Below are 18,565 nucleotides of genomic sequence, written 5' to 3'. Positions count from 1 at the left end.
ATAAAATTCTTTGAATATATATAGTTGCTAAAAATGTGGAGTATATTTCTTCATTGACCATGATGAAACTGACTCAACAATTAAAATAAATACGTGAGTAGTGTTGATGGGAAATAATACATTTCTACTGTCAGAATATTTTACTGAAAATTTGAGAACCAAAATTGAAAAAAAAATTGTATTGAGAAAGAGATTTGGGCTTTTTATAGCAAACAAGCCTGTCCTCTTTGTAGCGTGGAGGGTTTATTGAGTTTTTGGTTGTCCTTTCCCTCATCTTCCCATCCCTCCACCTCCGCAGGTTCGACCTATTAGCCAGTGCCTTTTTTATTGTGCTTTGACCTTTTCTGAGTCTATACCTTTCATTTCTTAGAAAAGTTCTCCTTACCTTTCTGCCTCAGGCCAGTGAGTTAGGAGGGGAAGGAGGTAATAGTGAATGGAGTCCCAGTAAGAACAAGTTTGCAGAGTGGCTATTTGAGAGGAGGTGCCTTTATTTTTAAATTATTAAAAGTGAATTTTACCAGGAACTAGTCCCTTTGTTTCCCCTTGCTAAATAAGAGTTCCTTGGGTCCCTAATGGGCGCAGTGGTTAAGAATGCGCCTGCCAAGGCAGGGGGACACGGGCTCGAGCCCTGGTCCGGGAAGATCCCACATGCTGCGGAGCAGCTAAGCCCGTGGGCCACAACTACTGAGCCTGCGAGCCACAACTACTGAAGCCTGCGTGCCTAGAGCCCGTGCTCCACAACAAGAGAAGCCACTGCAATGAGAAGCCTGCACACTGCAATGAAGAGTTACTCCCAATGAAGAGTAACTACTGAAGCCTGTGTGCAGCAACGACCCAGAGTGGCCAAAAAAATAAAATAAAATGTAGTATTTTGTGTATAGGTGGTCACGGAGCAATCCCGTGCTCTAATACTAGTTTTATATAAGCGTCAGTGGTCTCATCAGAGGCTTGGTCTGCAGCATGAAAAATCTGATTATATTCTTGGTTCTTTGCTTCTTGAGCATGAGCCTTCTCTTGTTTAATCAGGTGGAAAACAAGTTGAGGGCTCAGATCTGATCTTCTACCTTACCTAGCAGAGAATGTCCCTGATCACCTGCATTCACCTGTGCCCTCTCCGCTTTTCTTCTTCCAGGAAGCAGGTTTTTTTTTTTAAAGCAATATTCAGGCTTAAGTATTATTATCCTTATATTTAGAAGTAAAGGTAAACTGAGGCACTTGCAAGAATTTATATATATAATCTCCCCCATGACAGTGACAATAATGTTACTAATAATAGCTGTAGTTAGTGAGCACCGTGCACCTGGCACTGTGCTGTTTTACTTGTATGATTCATCTTTTTTTACTTTGTTTTGAAACAGTCTTGACCATACAGAACAGTTGCAGGTACACTAGAAGATCTTTGCTTAACTGAACCATTTGAAAATAAGTTGTCACCATGAGGCTATATCACACTCTAATACTTTGTGTGTTTCCTGTGAACAAGGGCATTTTTCTTGCATAACCACAATATAGCCTTCAAAATCAGGAAATTACCAAGTAAATATTATTGTCCTGGAATTCTCAGACCCCACTTTTATAACAAAAGGCTATAGCAAAAGGAATCCAGTTCAGCGTTATGTATTTGGTCGTCATATGTGTGTTGAGTCTCCTTCAATCTGAAGAAGTTTCTCAGTCTTTCCTTCACTTCATGACATTGGTACTTCAGAATATTATATAGGCTAATTATTTTGTAGACTGTCCCTCAGTTTGCATTTATGATGTTTCCTTATCATTGCATTTATATCGTATATCTTTGACAGGTACAGTACAAAAGTCATGTGTTCTTTTTCCTACATCTGTTAGGTGCTACACAATTCTAGTTTGTCCCACTGCTCGTAATGTTCACTGTGATACATGGAATAGGGTGGCGTCTGCCAGGCTTTGCAATTGTACAATTTCTCTTTTTCCTTTTATAATTTTTTAAAAAAATTGGGTTATAGTTGCTTTACAATGCTGTGTTAGTCTCTGCTGTACAACAGAGTGAATAAGCTATATATATACATGTAGGTATATACACCCCATCTGGGTCACCACAGAGCACCGAGCTGAGCTCCCCGTGCTGTACGGCAGGTTCCCACCAGCTGTCCGTTTTACACCTGGTCGTGCACACACGCCGCTCCCAGTCTCCCAGTTCATCGTCCCACCCCCACCCATGTCCACACGTCCCTTAATGACCATTCTGTAGGCGGTTGCTTTGAGACCCTGTAGATGCCTTCTTCCTCATCAAACTTCGAATTATTCATGTATCTGTGGCAGGGTGGACTAATGGCTGCCTGTTTTATCCAGTTGTTTATAATCTGTTACTACCATTTTGAGGTCAGATGGTGCCAAATTTTGGAGAATAATTCTTAGGAACCCAGATCTGGTGCTCAGTGTGCTCATTACTTTGTATCACTGTTCTCAGGCCTTCTGCAGGAACAGAGCTTGGGGGCTGAGGGGAAGGGAGGTAGTGCACACTTTTACATCTGCTTCCATATCTGTGTGTATGTGTATCCATGAGTTCATACCAAATTTTCCAACTCTAATCCAATAATACAAGGTTCCTGCAAGTTTTTTTCCCTTTTCCCTTATTTGTAATTCTCACCTTTAACAGTAGAAAACCTCATGGCATTGTCCTTAATATCTTTACTTCCAATTTCCTACCTCAGACTCTGCTCTCTCCCACACATGGATGGGTTTTGACATCTTAAGCTGTATTTTTAGTAGGTTTATCTGTTGATATTCCTTAGTGCCACCTCAAGGAATCAAATTTGTAACATCACCTGTTCAAGACCTATGTGATAACAACTACTACCACCAGGAAGTGAATGCTCACTCTGTCCTAGATTGTTAATTTTTTAATTCCCATAAAAGCTCATTGAAGTTGGTATTGTCTTTATTTTATAAATGAGGAAAAGGAAAATCGATATTACATTAAATAGCTGCCTAAGGTTAGTAAACAGGAAATCCCAACCCTGTTTGACTCGAAACCTTGTGCTCTTAACTTCTATGATTTCATCGTACATTGGTTCATATACAACATATTTTCTTCTGGCTGTGTTAGAAAATAACTTTCAGTCTTTCTAATGAAGAAAAAAACACGTGCTTACCAGAAAATAACTTGACAAATTCAAAAATTAAAGAAGCAAACTGTTATAATATTCTATAACCTATATTTGTGTTTTTCCTTGAATATACATCTTTGTGCACCTGTATAGGTATATGTGTATGTTTTAAGGTTATAATTAAAATATTGTTTATACATAATGTACAAATCATCACGCATTCCTCTCTTCGTTCATCATCTTCTGTTTTGAACCTAGTACCATGTCATTAAACGTTTTGCAGACATTGGTAATGAGCACCCTGTATACACCATCATATGGATGTCCCATAATTTACCTGTTCTCATACTATTGAACATCTATGGGTTTTCCATTATTTAAATAACCTGGTCAAATAACACTGTGACCATCTTGTTTCAACATAGATATTTATACTTCAGCTGCAAAGTGACAATCTAGATCTCCCTTATTTCAGTTAATTTGGATTTGAGACATTTCAAAATTCACTTCTGTTTTAGTGAAGTCAACTTTTCTACTCATCACAGCTCATTGTCTTTGTATAGCTTTTGGGGGCGAGAAGCTAGAGCTGGATACGAACATTTTCTTGTTCACTTTTCCTCTGTCATCACATTTGCACTTTCAGAACATTTACCTGTGATGGCAAGTCTTGGAGACAGTTGAGATGAGAGTACGTGTATATTTGGAAACACAGCTGACTGAAGATGAAAGAACTTTAGTAAAATAGGACCCAAACTGAGATTTGATAATTCCAAAAACCGTTTGCCAGTAAACATATACAAATACTGAATAAAATACAACAGATCTTTTAAATGCAGAGCTGAGCTTGCAAGAATTAAGAGAAACTGAAAAGTTCAGCAGCCTGCGGTGAGAGGGGTCGGGGCATTTGCTCGTCTTCTTCACACGGCGTCTTTGGTTTTAACACGCACCAGGTACAGGAGATGGGGTCCTGATCTCAAGGGTTTCGGGAGCTGGAGCTGAGAGCCTGTATAAAGCTAGGATCCTCGAAGGCCTGTTCTTTTGGTGCAAGGGTGAACTAGGTAACATATCTGGAACTAGAAGAAAATGACAGGGAAACCTGTCTGGGTTTGGTACTCCAGACCAAAAAAGGAAGAGGAGGAATAGAAGGAGAACTCCCCTTATAACTCATAACTTTGGGCCTTGCCCCCAAGACAATTGGGGCTTGAATTTGCACTCTTGAAAAATACGAGAGGGACTTCCCTGGTGGCGCAGCGGTTAAGAATCCGCCTGCCAATGCAGGGGACACGGGTTCGAGCCCTGGTCCGGGAAGATCCCACATGCCGCGGAGCAGCCAAGCTCATGCGCCACAACTACTGAGCCTGCGCTCTAGAGCCTGCGAGCCACAAGTACTGAGCCTGCGTGCCACAACTACTGAAGCCCATGTGCCTAGAGCCCGTGCTCCGCAACAGGAGAAGCCACCGCAGTGAGAAGCCCGAGCACCGCAATGAAGAGTAGCCCCCGCTCGCCGCAATTAGAGAAAGCCCGCACGCAGCAGCGAAGACCCGATGCTGTCAAAAATAAGCAAACAAACAAATAAATTCATTACATATAAAAAAGAAAAATACAAGAACTCCAGGATGAGAAGATAATATAAAAAGTGGTCTCGTGCCAGTGAGCTGCCCTGGACAGCTGACAGAAACATGTACAATTTTGGAGGAAGGACACACCCTCATTCAAGAACCTGTAGGGTATATACAGATAAAATATCTTTGAATGCTGAGCTCACTGTCAAAAATTACAAAATGTTGGAGGAAACTATGTGTCTTCAACTTGAATCAGATAAAATAAATGGTAAGATACACATTGAAGAACTTCAGTGCTAGAACTATCAGAAAGAGACGATATAATAGGCTTGAACAAAATAGAACTTTCATTTCTCTCTCATATAAGCAAAGTTTCAAAGGAAGCAATCCTAGGCTGGTATTGGGCTCTGCAGATACCAGGGGCCACCTCTGTACCCTTAACTTCAGCTGTGACCTTGTGCTCAAGGAGGTGATGGAATGGTAGCCATAACATCCAGATTGAAGGCTGGAAGAAAGAGGAAGTGGGTAAAAAAGCATGCCTTCTCCCTTTAAAGGCAGTTTTCATAATTTGTACAGGACATTTCCTTTTCTTCTCATTAGAACAAAAAGAAGAAAACCAGACTCCTGCTTTACAGGTGAATTCTACCACCATTCTAGAAAACAGAAAAAGAAGGTATAGGTTCCCCAAGTTATTTTATGAGGCAAGTAAAACCTTTATTCCAAAACCAGATTGAAAAGTAAGATTTATAGGTCAGTTTTACTTACGAACACGCATGTAAAATGTTTAAATAAAATACTGGGAAATGGAATCTGACAAAGCATTAAAAGTATACTTGTTCAAGTTGGGTTTATAGAATACATGAATGGTTTAACAGTAATTTATCTGTTAACATTTTACCATTTTTCAACATATTGAAGAAGAAAGTATATACAGTCATCTTGATGTAGAAAAAGCACTTGATAAAATTCAACACCCATTCAGTACTTGCGGGGTGGGGGGTTCTTAGCAAGTTAACTGTAGAGTGCAGCTTCCTTATTCTGACGAATACTTACTGAAAACCTGCAGCAAACACTGTACTTAAAGTCAGAGTGTTGGACACACTCTCTGTAAAATCAGAGACAATAGAAAGGTTCCCATGACCATTAAGACATGAAAATATATGAGGATCGGGAGTGAAGAAATGAACCTTTATTAAAGATGGTGCAATAATTTTTACCATAGAAAATCTGAGAAAATATGTGAACAGATGGTTAGAGCTGGTAAGATAAATCAGCATGCTTGCTGGATATAAGATCAATATAAATACAAAGCTCAGTTCCATTTGCACACACCAGGGACAATTTCAAAATAAAATTTAAACAAGCTGTTTCTGAAACCTTTTCTCTCGAAGGGAAGTTAGTACTAATTAAAAGTCAAATAGAATATCTTTCTTTTTTTAGAATATCTTTTTTCCAGTGAGTGTTTTTCTCTAGAGTTTCCTGAATGTTAACATTTCATTGCTAATTTTGTTTTATAACTTCTTTTTTAAAAAAAATATTTATTTTATTTATTTATTTTTGGCCGCATTGGGTCTTCATTGCTGCGCACAAGCTTCCTCTAGTTGCAGCGAGCGGGAGCTACTCTTCATTGCCGTGCGCGGGCTTCTTATTGCAGTGGCTTCTCTTGTTGCAGAGCATGGGCTCTAGGCACGCATGCTTCAGTAGTTGTGGCTCGCGGACTCTAGAGTGCAGGCTCAGTAGTTGTGGCACACGGGCTTAGTTGCTCCGTGGCATGTGGGATCTTCCCGGACCAGGGCTCGAACCTGTGTCCCCTGCATTGGCAGACAGATTCTTAACCACTGCGCCACCAGGGAAGCCCCGTTATAACTTCTTGTTAGTAAATAAAACATTTTTCTCTTTTCTGGAGTGTAGAAAACACTTCAAAATTAAATCCAGGAAATTTCCATGTTGCAGCTCTTACTTTACCTTTGATAAACATAAATTTTCTGCTCACTAAAAAGTATTATAATGGCAGAGTGATTATTCAGTCGGTTTTTATATAATAAACCTTTATAATTTTAGAAAGAATCTATTAGAATAATATATGCATTTCACCTGCTCAGCTCCCCTTTAATGTATTTAGAAGTTTTAATCCTTCACTTGTTGTTCACTAAGGATTAACTGGAGGAGAGAGGGAGGTCTAGGGACCAGAGGCAAATGTAGATGTGCCGGGATCACCGTACTTCTGGGGAGACCGAGCAGTAGGCCTCAGAAGGAAGCACTAGGGCCACCCACGTGCAAGGTGCGTGCATATCCCTGCCGGCAGCCAGATGACAAGTTAGGGCAACATGGTGGCAGGAATGAGCTCCAGGTAGGTTGTTCGGTAAGAAAGCATCTAGTGTTCAAGACAACCAGTGGAAAAAATAAGTCCTGGGTCTTGGAGGCCTGTAAGTACTGAGTAAAGTTCCAAGGTGTCCTCAGCTCAAGACAAGGATTGGTCAGGGGAAACAGAGCCCGTTTCTAGAATTGAAATGTATGGTTAAAAGTGGCACACTGGGGCTTCCCTGGTGGTGCAGTGGTTGAGGGTCCGCCTGCCTATGCCTGGGACGCGGGTTCATGCCCCGGTCCCAGAGGATCCCACATGCCGTGGAGCGGCTGGGCCCGTGAGCCATGGCCGCTGAGCCTGCGTGTCTGGAGCCTGTGCTCCGCAACGGGAGAGGCCACAACAGTGAGAGGCCTGCGTACTGCGAAAAAAAAAAAAACAAGTGGCACACTGGCTCACTTAATTTTCAGGTGTTAGAGCTCCTTGATTTTCTCTGATGAGGAGGAGGGCCGATCCCATATTCTGAGGTTGGATTGAATTTAGAGCTAGCTGGGTCTGAAGTGGATTCAGTTTGGGGATTAGAGCACTATGGAAGCAGGTGGGCAGGCAGGTCACTCATTGCCACTGGTGTGTCTGGTCTCCAGATTCCATGAAGATTGATGATTGAAGGCTAGTGTAAATATTTTTTGTTTTATATATTGAAAAATTTTTAGTTTGGAATTTCTTGTACATAACTTAAAAAAGAGTTATAAGGTTAGTACATAGAACTCTCGTGTATCTTTCATCCATTTCACCAGTTGTTAACATTTTGACATATTTGCTTTATTATTTTATTTGCATTGATTTTAGTTTATGTAGTATTATTTAATTATTTTTTAAACCTTATTACAGATTTGCTTTATTATCTCTGTTTTTGCCCATTATTTTCTGTGTTTGCCATCTTTGCTTAATTATCCTCTCTATAGTATTTTCCTTTCCTGGACCATTTAGGAATGAATTGCAGATACCAAGCTTCTTTTCTCCTAAATATTTAAATGTCTAAGAACAAGGACATTCTCTTGCATAACCATAGTATGGTTATCAAAATCAGGAGTATTAACATCAATGTAATACTGTATAGTCTAATATAGTCCACACTCACATTTTGCCAGTTTTTCTAATACTGACCTTCATAGTAATTCCCCCCTTATGATCATGCATTGGTGTTTAGTTGTTGTATCGCTTTAATATCCTTTGCCTCTCTTTGTTTTCATAATATGTTTCCTAACCTTTTTTTTGTTTTTTTTCCCCATGATATTGACATTTTTGAAAAGTATATTTTCAAATATAATTCAATTTGGTTTGTTTGATGTTTCCTCATGATTAGATTTAGCTTATGTAATTCTTTTATGTATAAATTATGTGTAAGTGATATTATGCTCTTCTTGGTGCATCAGATTTTTTTTTTGAAGTACAAAACAAGAGAGTTGGGGGGTTTCAGTAAAGGTGATTTTGATAACCTCCTTGACCCTAAAGAGCTTAACTTAACATCTCTTAAGAGGGTTGCGGCACCGCAGAGAAGGGTGCGGTGAGCCGAGGTGCAGCAGGAGGACAGCAGAGTTGTCTCAGGTGTCCAAGCTGCTCCTAGGAAAGAGGCGTCTCCAGGGAGGGGCTGGCTGGAGCTGTGCTCGAGGGGATGCGTTCTCCACGTGGAAGAGAAGAGGTCTTGGGAGGGAGCTCCAGGGTGTGCTGCCGCTGAGGGGCCACGGGAGAAGGGGTGTCTGTCCAAGTGGTGTGTAAGGGACGGCTGTGAGGAGACAGTGTCAGCAAAGACAAGGAAGAGCATGTTGTAGGAGGCCGGGGTCACAACTGGGATCCAGTATCACAGAGAACAGGCCATAGGCTGTTGGTAACTTGCCCTTAGTGTCACTCAGGGCATTTTGTGGGACTGAGATTATAGTCCCCATTTGTTGACTTGCTATCCCAATAACCGGTTTTATGCTGTGCTCCATGGAACAGTTACTGTGGTTTTTCAGAGTAAAGATGAATTTATTAAATTACTATTTTATGCTGAGTTCTCCAAGTAAGCTATTTACGTGTGAAAGGGCTTGGTGGTTTTGTTTTGTTTTGTTTTGTTTTTTTAAACCAGAACATTTATTGCGTGACTAATTGTTGAAATCCTTAAGAGGAGCTGGATGTTGCAACAGCTGCCCTCTTGGGTTTAGGTGTTGTTCCTTCACGGAATCCATGCCTGAATCTGCGGTATACAGTTTTTAGGTGCCTCATTCGACCAGTCCCGGTGATATTTTGTCTTCCAGCTTTAGCACTCCCGCTACACTTTCTCTTTCGCGTGGCAGGGGAGACACATTTGCCACAGGTGGACTTCTGAGGGTGGTAGGCCTTAGAGCCACAGCGGCGGCACACGTGTGCATCTCATTCCAACACTTTCCAAACGATGATGCTCCCTTCGTCATCTTGCTTCTGGTGGGTTTTTTTTTTAGTGCACTTTTGAAGGAAACAGTTTGGTGGTCATATTCATGCTATTTGCTGCTAGGTTCTAGTTCAGTTGCTCTTGTTTTTAGAAAGTCTTTTTCTCTGGGCTGTTTCTAGTCACACACTTCTGGGGACATGTCTTACGTACCAGCCGGGAAGATGATATTCCAACCTGTGGATGCTTGCTTCATGTGCTGGGTCAAAGGTGAAACTTGTTTAAGTGTATTTGGCATTTCTTGTGTAAATTACATTCTTTAGCATGATAAGAGTTTTTTATTTAATCATAGTCTCAATTTAGTTGATCTGAAAGCATAACCGGGCTCCAAGGAAGTGGAATGGGTCCTGCGTTTACTTTAGGAATCTTGAGGACGCTGAGTATCCTTTTAAGCAGGTTTTAATTTCTTCTCATTCCGTTACATTTGTGGGAAACAGAATTGGCACTGCTCTTTCCTACCCTCTCTTGTCCTTTGTAAATTGGGGGAGTCTCATGGTCTTTCTTTTCTTTTTAAATTATAACTTTACAGAATCATTTCTTGGTTTGCAAATGGAAACTAAGCCCACATACACATCCAGAACTAGGATTTCTTATATGGCTGATAGACCAGCTTGCCTTTTGTTGGAGGTGGAGGTTGGGGGAGAGAGCATAAAACGTGTTTTTAAGGATTTTAACAGAAAATGTGTTGGCTGGTGCTTGGGCAGTATGAACAGTTTGTAGTGCTTAGTATTACTAGGATGGTGTGGTCTTGCTAATGTGGCTTTAGAAATTGCTTCCAATTAAATTTTTAAGTGAATTTAGCTTCATGGACAGTGTTACAGAGAATTGCCTAGAGTTCTGAATCAAGAGGCCTAAACTGAGATTTTTTTTTAGGTGCTTGGGTATTTGTTGGCAGGGTGCTTGTTCTTTGGCCTCTTGATTTGAACTTTCATGCCCTTTTTATTGTTAGGAGTACATTCCTTATGCTATACACCTCTGATTGGGTTAGTATCTCTTTAGGAGATGTTTTTATTTATTATTTAAGCGATTTTAGAACTTCTTATCTAAGGGAGATAAAGCTCTTTGCATAAAATCCAGTATTCTTTAGATACTCTGCTTGCTATACCATCCACACTGTGTTTGTGGCTGCAGTGATACCCAGTACTCCATAACTTTGCCAGGATTTTTCATGTGACCTTTTTCCAAATGTTTAAAGTTTTCAAGAAGAAATTTGCGGGGTTGCTTCCCTTAGGTAGCTACTGCTATGTTTTTAAATAGACTGCAGTATTTCTGTTTGCCAGTCCTGTGTATAGTCATTCATATCTGTGTTTTTTCATTCTGTTCCTTCTTGATGACCTCTCTGTTTAAAACCATAATTTATTTATTTATTTTTTAAAAAGACAAAACAGAACTTGCTGTTGTCTTGACAGAGCAGGGCATTTGTCTGCAGCCTCTCAGTGGCTCGGCCTGCGAGTTCCCTGGTGTTGGCCGTCTGGGATCCCCTTTCTGCAGCCCCACTTCCCTGCACACTAGCTTGGTATGCGGGGAGAAGCTGCCTCGTCTGTTGGCTGGGCTTTATTTACGGAAACAGCAGGGTTGAGATTGATTGCGTTGAGAGACAGTGTATGGATGAGGGAGGGTCACAGCACATGCTCAGTCCTGTCAGTGTGAGGGGGAGTTTCTGCGTCCTGCGTGAAGGCTTAGGTCACAGCACAAGCTCAGTGCGAGCTCTGCGAGGTCTCTCAGACCGCATGTGCCTCCATTTTGAGTTGCTAGAGTAGAAAGGGCAGAGTTTGCACAGAAGGCGGAGGCGCAGGGCGCAGCTACACTCACCAGGGCCTCTGTTAGGCATGGACCATGCATTCAGCCCCTGCAGGTAGGCTGTCTTCCTCCGGCCTCACTGAAAGAGTGTGATGGTTTTGCTGCGCTCTCTCACTTCTGAGGATGTTCATGAATCATTTCATCATTCATAGTGCATGTTCCTGCGAGCCTTGAATCCAGCCCTGGCTGGCCATGTAGGTGGTGGTGCAAAGCGGGAGATCAGAGCTGAGAATGGAACGGGGTCTACTCAGAGATGCATTAAGCAAACGCAGAGCGTCGTGGTCCCTCTGGTCCCTGTCCTCTTCCCCTTTCCCTCACCTCCTCCTCTCCGGGTGCAGCTTCAACCCTAGTCTTTCTGGGTGCCGGGTGCCGAGGCTGTTTGCCTTCAGACACCTGCAGAGCAAACCTGTAGGCTGCCGGGCTGCGTGGGGCTGGTCGGGCCGCCTGGGCCCCCGAGCGGCTCTGTTTGGACGATTTAGGAAGGGTGGTAGGTGGGCAGCTATTGGTTGCTTTGAAGGTGGGTGGAACTTGTTTTGATTGAGAGCCTGTTTGCCAGAGCAAATTATAATTCTTGTGATCTTTTTCTGAAGCCTGAAATAGTGCATACGTTTTGACCTATGCAGGGAACAGTTATGGATTCTGGTTGCAACAATATCACCTTAAAATGGATTTTTTAAGAAATGAAAGGTTATGTCACATCATTTTCTATTGCTTCCAAGTCCATCCTGTCTTTTGGAGCTTATGGAAAATTTCTTGGCAATTAAAAAAGAAAAATTGTTTGCCATGACATTTGTGTTAGAAGTTGAGGTTTCAGGGTTTTTTGTTCGTTCTGTTTGTTTTAGCAAAAGGTGCCATTTGTTGTGTATGTGTATTTTGTTGTGTGACTTGCGAGTTCTGTAGGAGACGAGTGACAGGAGGAGTTGATGCCTGAGAAGGTGGAGGCGTCTACAAGACCAGGTTTTGTGCCCACTGCTTGATGGGACCGGACACCAGTCTTTTCTGTGAGGGGCAGTTATGCTTTTTGCATGTCCTGTTTACAGACTGGGCTCAGACAAATGGCTCTCAACATAGCTGACTTAGGGAGCCAATCATAATATGCAGATTCAGGACAAGTTGAATTCTTCCCCAAGTAGATATTAAGTGAAGTTTTTGAATTATATTAATTGTCGCTTTTTGTTTCCTCTCCCCTTTTTTCTTCTGATAGAAGTTGGAAAAATTTTTGAAGTGACACTTGCTTTGTGTCTCTGTGAGGATGAAAGGAAGCATACAATATAGAAGAATGTGCAAGTGAGAAGCTCTCAGAGGATAGGGAAGAAATTGACTGTACACTGATGATAGAGGGAGAAATTCTTCATGTGAGCCCTTCTTTGTATATGAATACGGAGCTGGGCATGGTTAACTCCTGTCCTAGGAGGCCCCTGATTTTGGCGGAAAGTTTAGCAAGGCTAATGATGAATTATAGCCACCGAAAATGTTACTGAAGTATAATCTGGCTTCTGGCAGGTTCAATTTGGGGATTGTGATTAAGGAGGTGAATTATACAGGGATAATTTAGGGTTATTGCACTTATTACCTACGATTTTTAATTCTCTTTTCCATTTCTGTGAGGGCTGTCCTCCCCTTTTGATCACATTTATTTGAACATTGCCTTTGGGAGTTTGGGGCGGATAACCACTTTTACTTTTCCCCATGCCACGGAGCATTGCTGCTGGAACTTGCCATCTTTCACTTCACTTAGAAGCACCTTTACTCTTCCTTCCGTCTCCTCTCCCGTGAGTGTGAAGTCACCCTTTCTCTAGCCTGGAGGAGCTGGACACCGCAGCCCTTGATGGGAGCCCTGCAGGACTCAAGTTTCTGCCTCGTTTCAGAAGCCCACCGTTTGAGTCGGGAATACTTGTTAGGAAAACAGTTGTGGAACTGCCTTTCTGTTGTAGAATCTTTAATTCTTCCTAAACTTTTTTTACATATGGCAAATCAGATGTGAACAGGAGGCTATACCGATAGCTGAATCAACTCTGGCCGGGTCCTCCCGCTCGGCTGGCTGGTGGTCTGTGGAGCTCACGTGCAGCCACCCGATTCGACGGCGAGGACTTGTGGTTGCCACCGGGATCTGTGGGGACCCTTTGTTGTTAAGAGCCGAGTTCCTATGTTTCAGATCCACTAAAGTGAGTCACTAGAGCTTTATCTTACGTGCCATGCATTTGTACTACATTTTCCCTTTTTAGGAAAATATTTTTGGAAGGTTATTTGCTGACCAGCCGCCTTCCGCTCTGGGGCTTCCAGGCTTGTCTGGTGGTGGTAGAGGTAAAGGCGCAGCGCACGGGAAGTTGTTCCCTTGTTTGGGGATGTTGTCTAGGGCCCGGGTGGCGTGGACATTGGAAAGAGGATGATTAGCTTCATTGTGGCTTCTTGTTCCCCTCCTGCTGGGCTTCAGAGTATCAGGAAATGCTGGTGAAGAGAGACTGTGTGTGTTTCCAAAAGAATGTAAAAGTAAAAGCTCCCCCAGATATTAACCTGTTACTAGCTTTTCTTGTCATTACATCAGCCTCTTGAATCAGAATCTGAGGTTGATCCTTACATTTAAAGTGTTCCTCTGTCAACATAAATTTTGCAGAGTCTGGCAATCCACTCATAACGTACCCCTGCTTTTGACCACTTCCTAGACTCTTGTCTGGTGTGTTAGCTTAAGAATTAATTGAAACACACTGATACACCTACAACCTGATGTTCGCCATGTCTGTGATTTTTTGGTTGTTCATTGGTCCCGATCCTTTTTCCTTCTGAATTCGTTTTTAGCTTTTTGTTTTATTTTTTGGTCATTACTGAACTAAGTCGTCCTTCCACCAGAAAGACGTTCATCCTAAAGCTGTGAAACAACTGTCTGACAAAATGAGAGAGAAAATAGAAAGTACGGGGTAAAGGGAGATTTGAAATTATTTGTGCATTTGTGCATCTCCTCCCAAGCTGACCGTCATCTGTATTGAGAGCAGTTTCTGACAGGGTAGGTGACAGGTTGTTGAACATTTCTTTAAAGCAAATCTGAAAGAAAACGAATCTGCCTCTTATATGTATGCTCTGTGATACTTTGGATCTAAGCTAAAACAGTAGTTCATTTTAATTTAGTTGGGATAATTAGACCGTCTATCAGAGTTCTTTGAACTGTGCATTTATTTGTGACGATTTGATTGATTGTCTTCCTTATTGGACTTTAAGCTTCTGGAGCACAGAGCATGTCCTCAGTTCCCAGGAGAGTGTCTGACCAATGGGCCTCTGGCATAAATATGTTGAATTAAATGAGTGGCATCTGTGGTAAGAGAGAAAACTAGATTTGGAGCTAGATGATATGGTTCAAATTCTACTTAATAAGTGACATTGGACAAGCTGTGATGTTGGATAAGTTCCTTCCTTTCTCTGAACCTCTGTTTTCTCCTAGGTCGTATGGGGGTGAATATTTCTCACAGTTGTTAGAAAGATTGGAAGAGAACAATATGAAAGTGCCTGGCACATAGTTTATCAGTGTATTACTGTTATGAATTCAAAGTCCAAGTCTACAGTCTTATGTAGGTGTAGTTATCTTAACAACATCTGTATTTTTGGGTCAACCTGTTCATCTAAGACAATCTTAGGAACTGTGTTAGGAATTACGGTAATTAAATTAGTGACCAATATGTTTGGCCAGCATTCTTCTTATGCTTTTTGGGTGTTTATATTTTTCTTTACACTTCTTAAAGTTTTTTTAAAAGCTTTACTTCTATTTCGTGTAACATTTGGTGTGTGCACCATTAAATGTTGTTCTTTTCTTGCCAGTCTCTCTAATACAGTGGGATGAGTATGTGTCTGATACAGTGGGATGAGTATGTGTATGTTAACGCTTGTGTTGCTACCACAGCTGCCCCCACCGTTGCTGCCTCCTCCCCCTCCCCCTCCCCATATTCACACCACTACAGTGAATAGGAATAAGGTGATGGCCCCTTTTTTTAAAATTTAATTTTATTTACTTATTTATACAGCAGGTTCTTATTAGTTATCCGTTTTATACATATTAGTGTATACATCTCAATCCCAATCTCCCAATTCATCACACCCCTGCCAGTTTCCTCCCTTGGTGTCTATACGTTTGTTCTCTACATCTGTGTCTCAATTTCTGCCCTGCAAACCGGTTCATCTGTACCATTTTTCTAGGTGCCACATATATGCGTTAATATACGATATTTGTTTTTCTCTTTCTGACTTACTTCACTCTGTATGACAGTCTCTAGATCCATCCACATCTCTACAAATGACCCAATTTCGTTCCTTTTTATGGCTGAATAATATTCCGTTGTATATATGTACCACATCCGCTTTATCCCTTCGTCTGTCGATGGGCATTTAGGTTGCTTCCATGACCTGGCTATTGCAAATAGTGCTGCAATGAACATTGGGGTGCATGTGTCTTTTTGAATTATGGTTTTCTCTGGGTATATGCCTAGTAGTAGGATTGCTGGGTCATATGGTAATTCTATTTTTAGTTTTTTAAGGAACCTCCATACTGTTCTCCGTAGTGGCTGTATCAGTTCACATTCTCACCAACAGTGCAAGAGGGTTCCCTTTTCTCCACACCCTCTCCAGCATTTATTGTTTCTAGATTTTTTAATGATGGCCATTCTGACCGGTGTGAGATGATATCGCATTATAGTTTTGATTTGCATTTCTCTAATGATTAGAGATATTGAGCATCCTTTCATGTGTTTGTTGGCAATCTGTATATCTTCTTTGGAGAAATGTCTGTTTAGGTCTTCTGCCCATTTTTGGATTGGGTTGTTTGTTTTTTTGATATTGAGCTGCAGGAGCTGCTTGCATATTTTGGAGATTAATCCTTTGTCAGTTGCTTTGTTTGCAAATATTTTCTCCCATTCTGAGGGTTGTCTTTTCATCTTGTTTATGGTTTCCTTTGCTATGCAAAAGCTTTTAAGTTTCATTAGGTCCCACTTGTTTATTTTTTGGGTTTATTTCCATTTCTCTAGGAGGTGGGTCAAAAAGAATCTTGCTGCGATTTATGTCATAGGGTGTTCTGCCTGTGTTTTCCTCTAAAAGTTTTATAGTGTCTGGCCTTACATTTAGGTCTTTAATCCATTTTGAGTTTATTTTTGTGTATGGTGTTAGGGAGTGTTCTAATTTCATTCTTTTACATGTAGCTGTCCAGCTTTCCCAGCACCACTTATTGAAGAGACTGTCTTTTCTCCATTGTATATCCTTGCCTCCTTTGTCCTAGATTAGTTGACCATAGGTGCTAATGGTCCTATAGGTGGTAATAAACCCATAGGTGGGTTTATCTCTGGGCTTTCTATCCTGTTGTGATGGTCCTTTTTTTAAAAATAGCATTTCCCAGAGACTTCCCAGTGGGAACAAAGAGACATTTAGATGTGCATCATAGACATACTTGCTTGATCCAAAGCCCCTGTTTTTCTGGGGACACTCCATTCCTGTGTATGATGAAGTTTGATATCCATGTATGGAAAGCCAGCAACATTTTTGGTCGGGAAATTGGCTTAACCTGTGAATACTGCTGCTTTGTAAACTGAGGTGGGATTTTAAAAATAAATTTGTTTCCTGAACTGTCGCGCGCGCGTGCGTGCGTGCGTGTGTGTGTTGGGTATGTGTTGGGTATGGTCCTTACAACTATTTTCTTCTTTGCAGCAGGTGATGACAGTAAAGCCCTTGAGTAGCCTGAGGTGGGATGGAGTTGTGTGCCGTGGGCACATGTGCTGCGTGTTACTGCATAATGGGGGTGGGGGAGATCAGGCAAAGAAGAACTTCAGGCAGTGGAACGAGGTCATTGTAGTGCTTTGAAACTAGATTCTTTCCCATGTATTATTTAAAAAATTTTTTTACCAGTTTTTTTTCTGATGCTGCATATTATTGTATAGAGGCCATATTTACTGACTCCTAGTGTCAGCCTGGAAATTTTTCTTATTCCTTAGCCAGTGCCTAAATTCTTGGTTCTGGACTCTGAATTATATTTAGGGGGACTCTACTGAAAGGAGAGAGGCTTGAGATCCTTTATAACTAACTCACTGTGACCCCTTGAAAGAGCACCTTTATCTCCTCCGCCTTGGTTTCTTCTATTAAGCTAGAAGGCTGGGATCAGATGGCCTCTAAGGAACCTTCCATCAGAGAAAATTTAGAATATTATGATTCTGGATTTTAATGAGTTCCTGTCCTGACCTTTGCATTTGTGTATGAATTTGGAACGTTAACTCTTCCAAATGTTGGCTGATTATCTTTTTCCTTTACTTTGAATGAATCCTGAGTTTTGTTCCTTCTGGGCAGTTTATCAAGCCTGTTTCAGATGAATTTGCTTTGCGGGGGTGGGGGGGGTGGGGGCGGGTAGCCTTCTGTCACAGGTGACTTGACTTTTCAATAAAGCACTTAGTTGTTATTTATGGCAAAGTGGTAGATGAGTTAAAATATTGGAGTCATTTATTCATTTAAAATATCTTTAGTGAGTGCCAGGGGGCTCTGGGAAGTAGTGGTGAGCTAACATCAGACTTGGTTCCTGCCCACAGGGTGCTTTCGGTCAGGATAGCCATGGAGAGAAATAATGACACAAATTAAATATAAAATCATGCCTGTGACAAGAGGCTGAAGGAGAGGTAGGTGGTGTTCTGGGAACTCATAACAGAGGAGTTACTTCCTGTTCTCACCCCTGCCAGTGCTTGGAGCTAATAATAGTGATGACTGCTGTGTGACAGGCACTGCGCCTTGCTTTCCATAGATCATCTTTTATTTTTATAGCCGTCTTGCAAAGTAGCCATTATGAACTTGATTTCATCGATGGGCTCAGAGAGGTTGAGTCCTCAAGATCACACTTAGAGCCGACAGAACTTTTAATCCAGGTTCCTTTGACTCTGAAGTCTGTGCTCTCCCGCAGGCACCTGAGCATCTAGACTCAGGTGTGTGTATCAGGTTCTCGCTCCCGGCGGCAGCGGGGTGCCCAAATCGTGGGACATCCTGAGGATAGGCAGAGCACAGTGATTTTACTCAGATCTAGGGAAATGTTTTTCTACCTTAAAATGAATGGGAACATGTTATGGAGTAGAATACAAAATTTACTTGGATTTTTAAGAAGCTATGTCAGACGTCAAGGAAATTTCAGACTTACTGAAAAGACTGTTTTAGAAATACGTGTCCACGCTGGAGAAATCTGAGAAACCCAGCCTGCCGTTCTGGGCTTCCTTGTTAGCAGTCTGACTTTCACTCCTGCCCACCACCCTTGTAAAAAGAAGTGATTCTGGTAAATTGCCTTTTGATTTTCCTAAAATTTGGTGTATTTCATTCTGGCCCCCCCAGTCTGTTATTTCTGTGGTCA

At 41.6% G+C, this 18,565-nt stretch overlaps 1 protein-coding gene and 1 pseudogene across 2 annotated transcripts in view; one reads left to right on the top strand and one right to left on the bottom strand.

Moving 5' to 3' along the window:
- Positions 1-18,565, top strand: part of RERE (arginine-glutamic acid dipeptide repeats) — a 420,244-nt gene that overhangs the window by 267,328 nt on the left and 134,351 nt on the right. The window lies entirely within an intron of this gene.
- On the bottom strand, positions 9,079-9,400 carry LOC307048957 (large ribosomal subunit protein eL37-like; annotated as a pseudogene). Its single transcript has one exon. The product of its transcript is annotated as a large ribosomal subunit protein eL37-like (transcript).

This window comes from Hyperoodon ampullatus (assembly GCF_949752795.1).
Source record: "Hyperoodon ampullatus genome assembly, chromosome: 2".
NCBI lineage: Eukaryota > Metazoa > Chordata > Mammalia > Artiodactyla > Ziphiidae > Hyperoodon > Hyperoodon ampullatus.
This window is presented reverse-complemented; position numbering and strand designations above follow the sequence as displayed.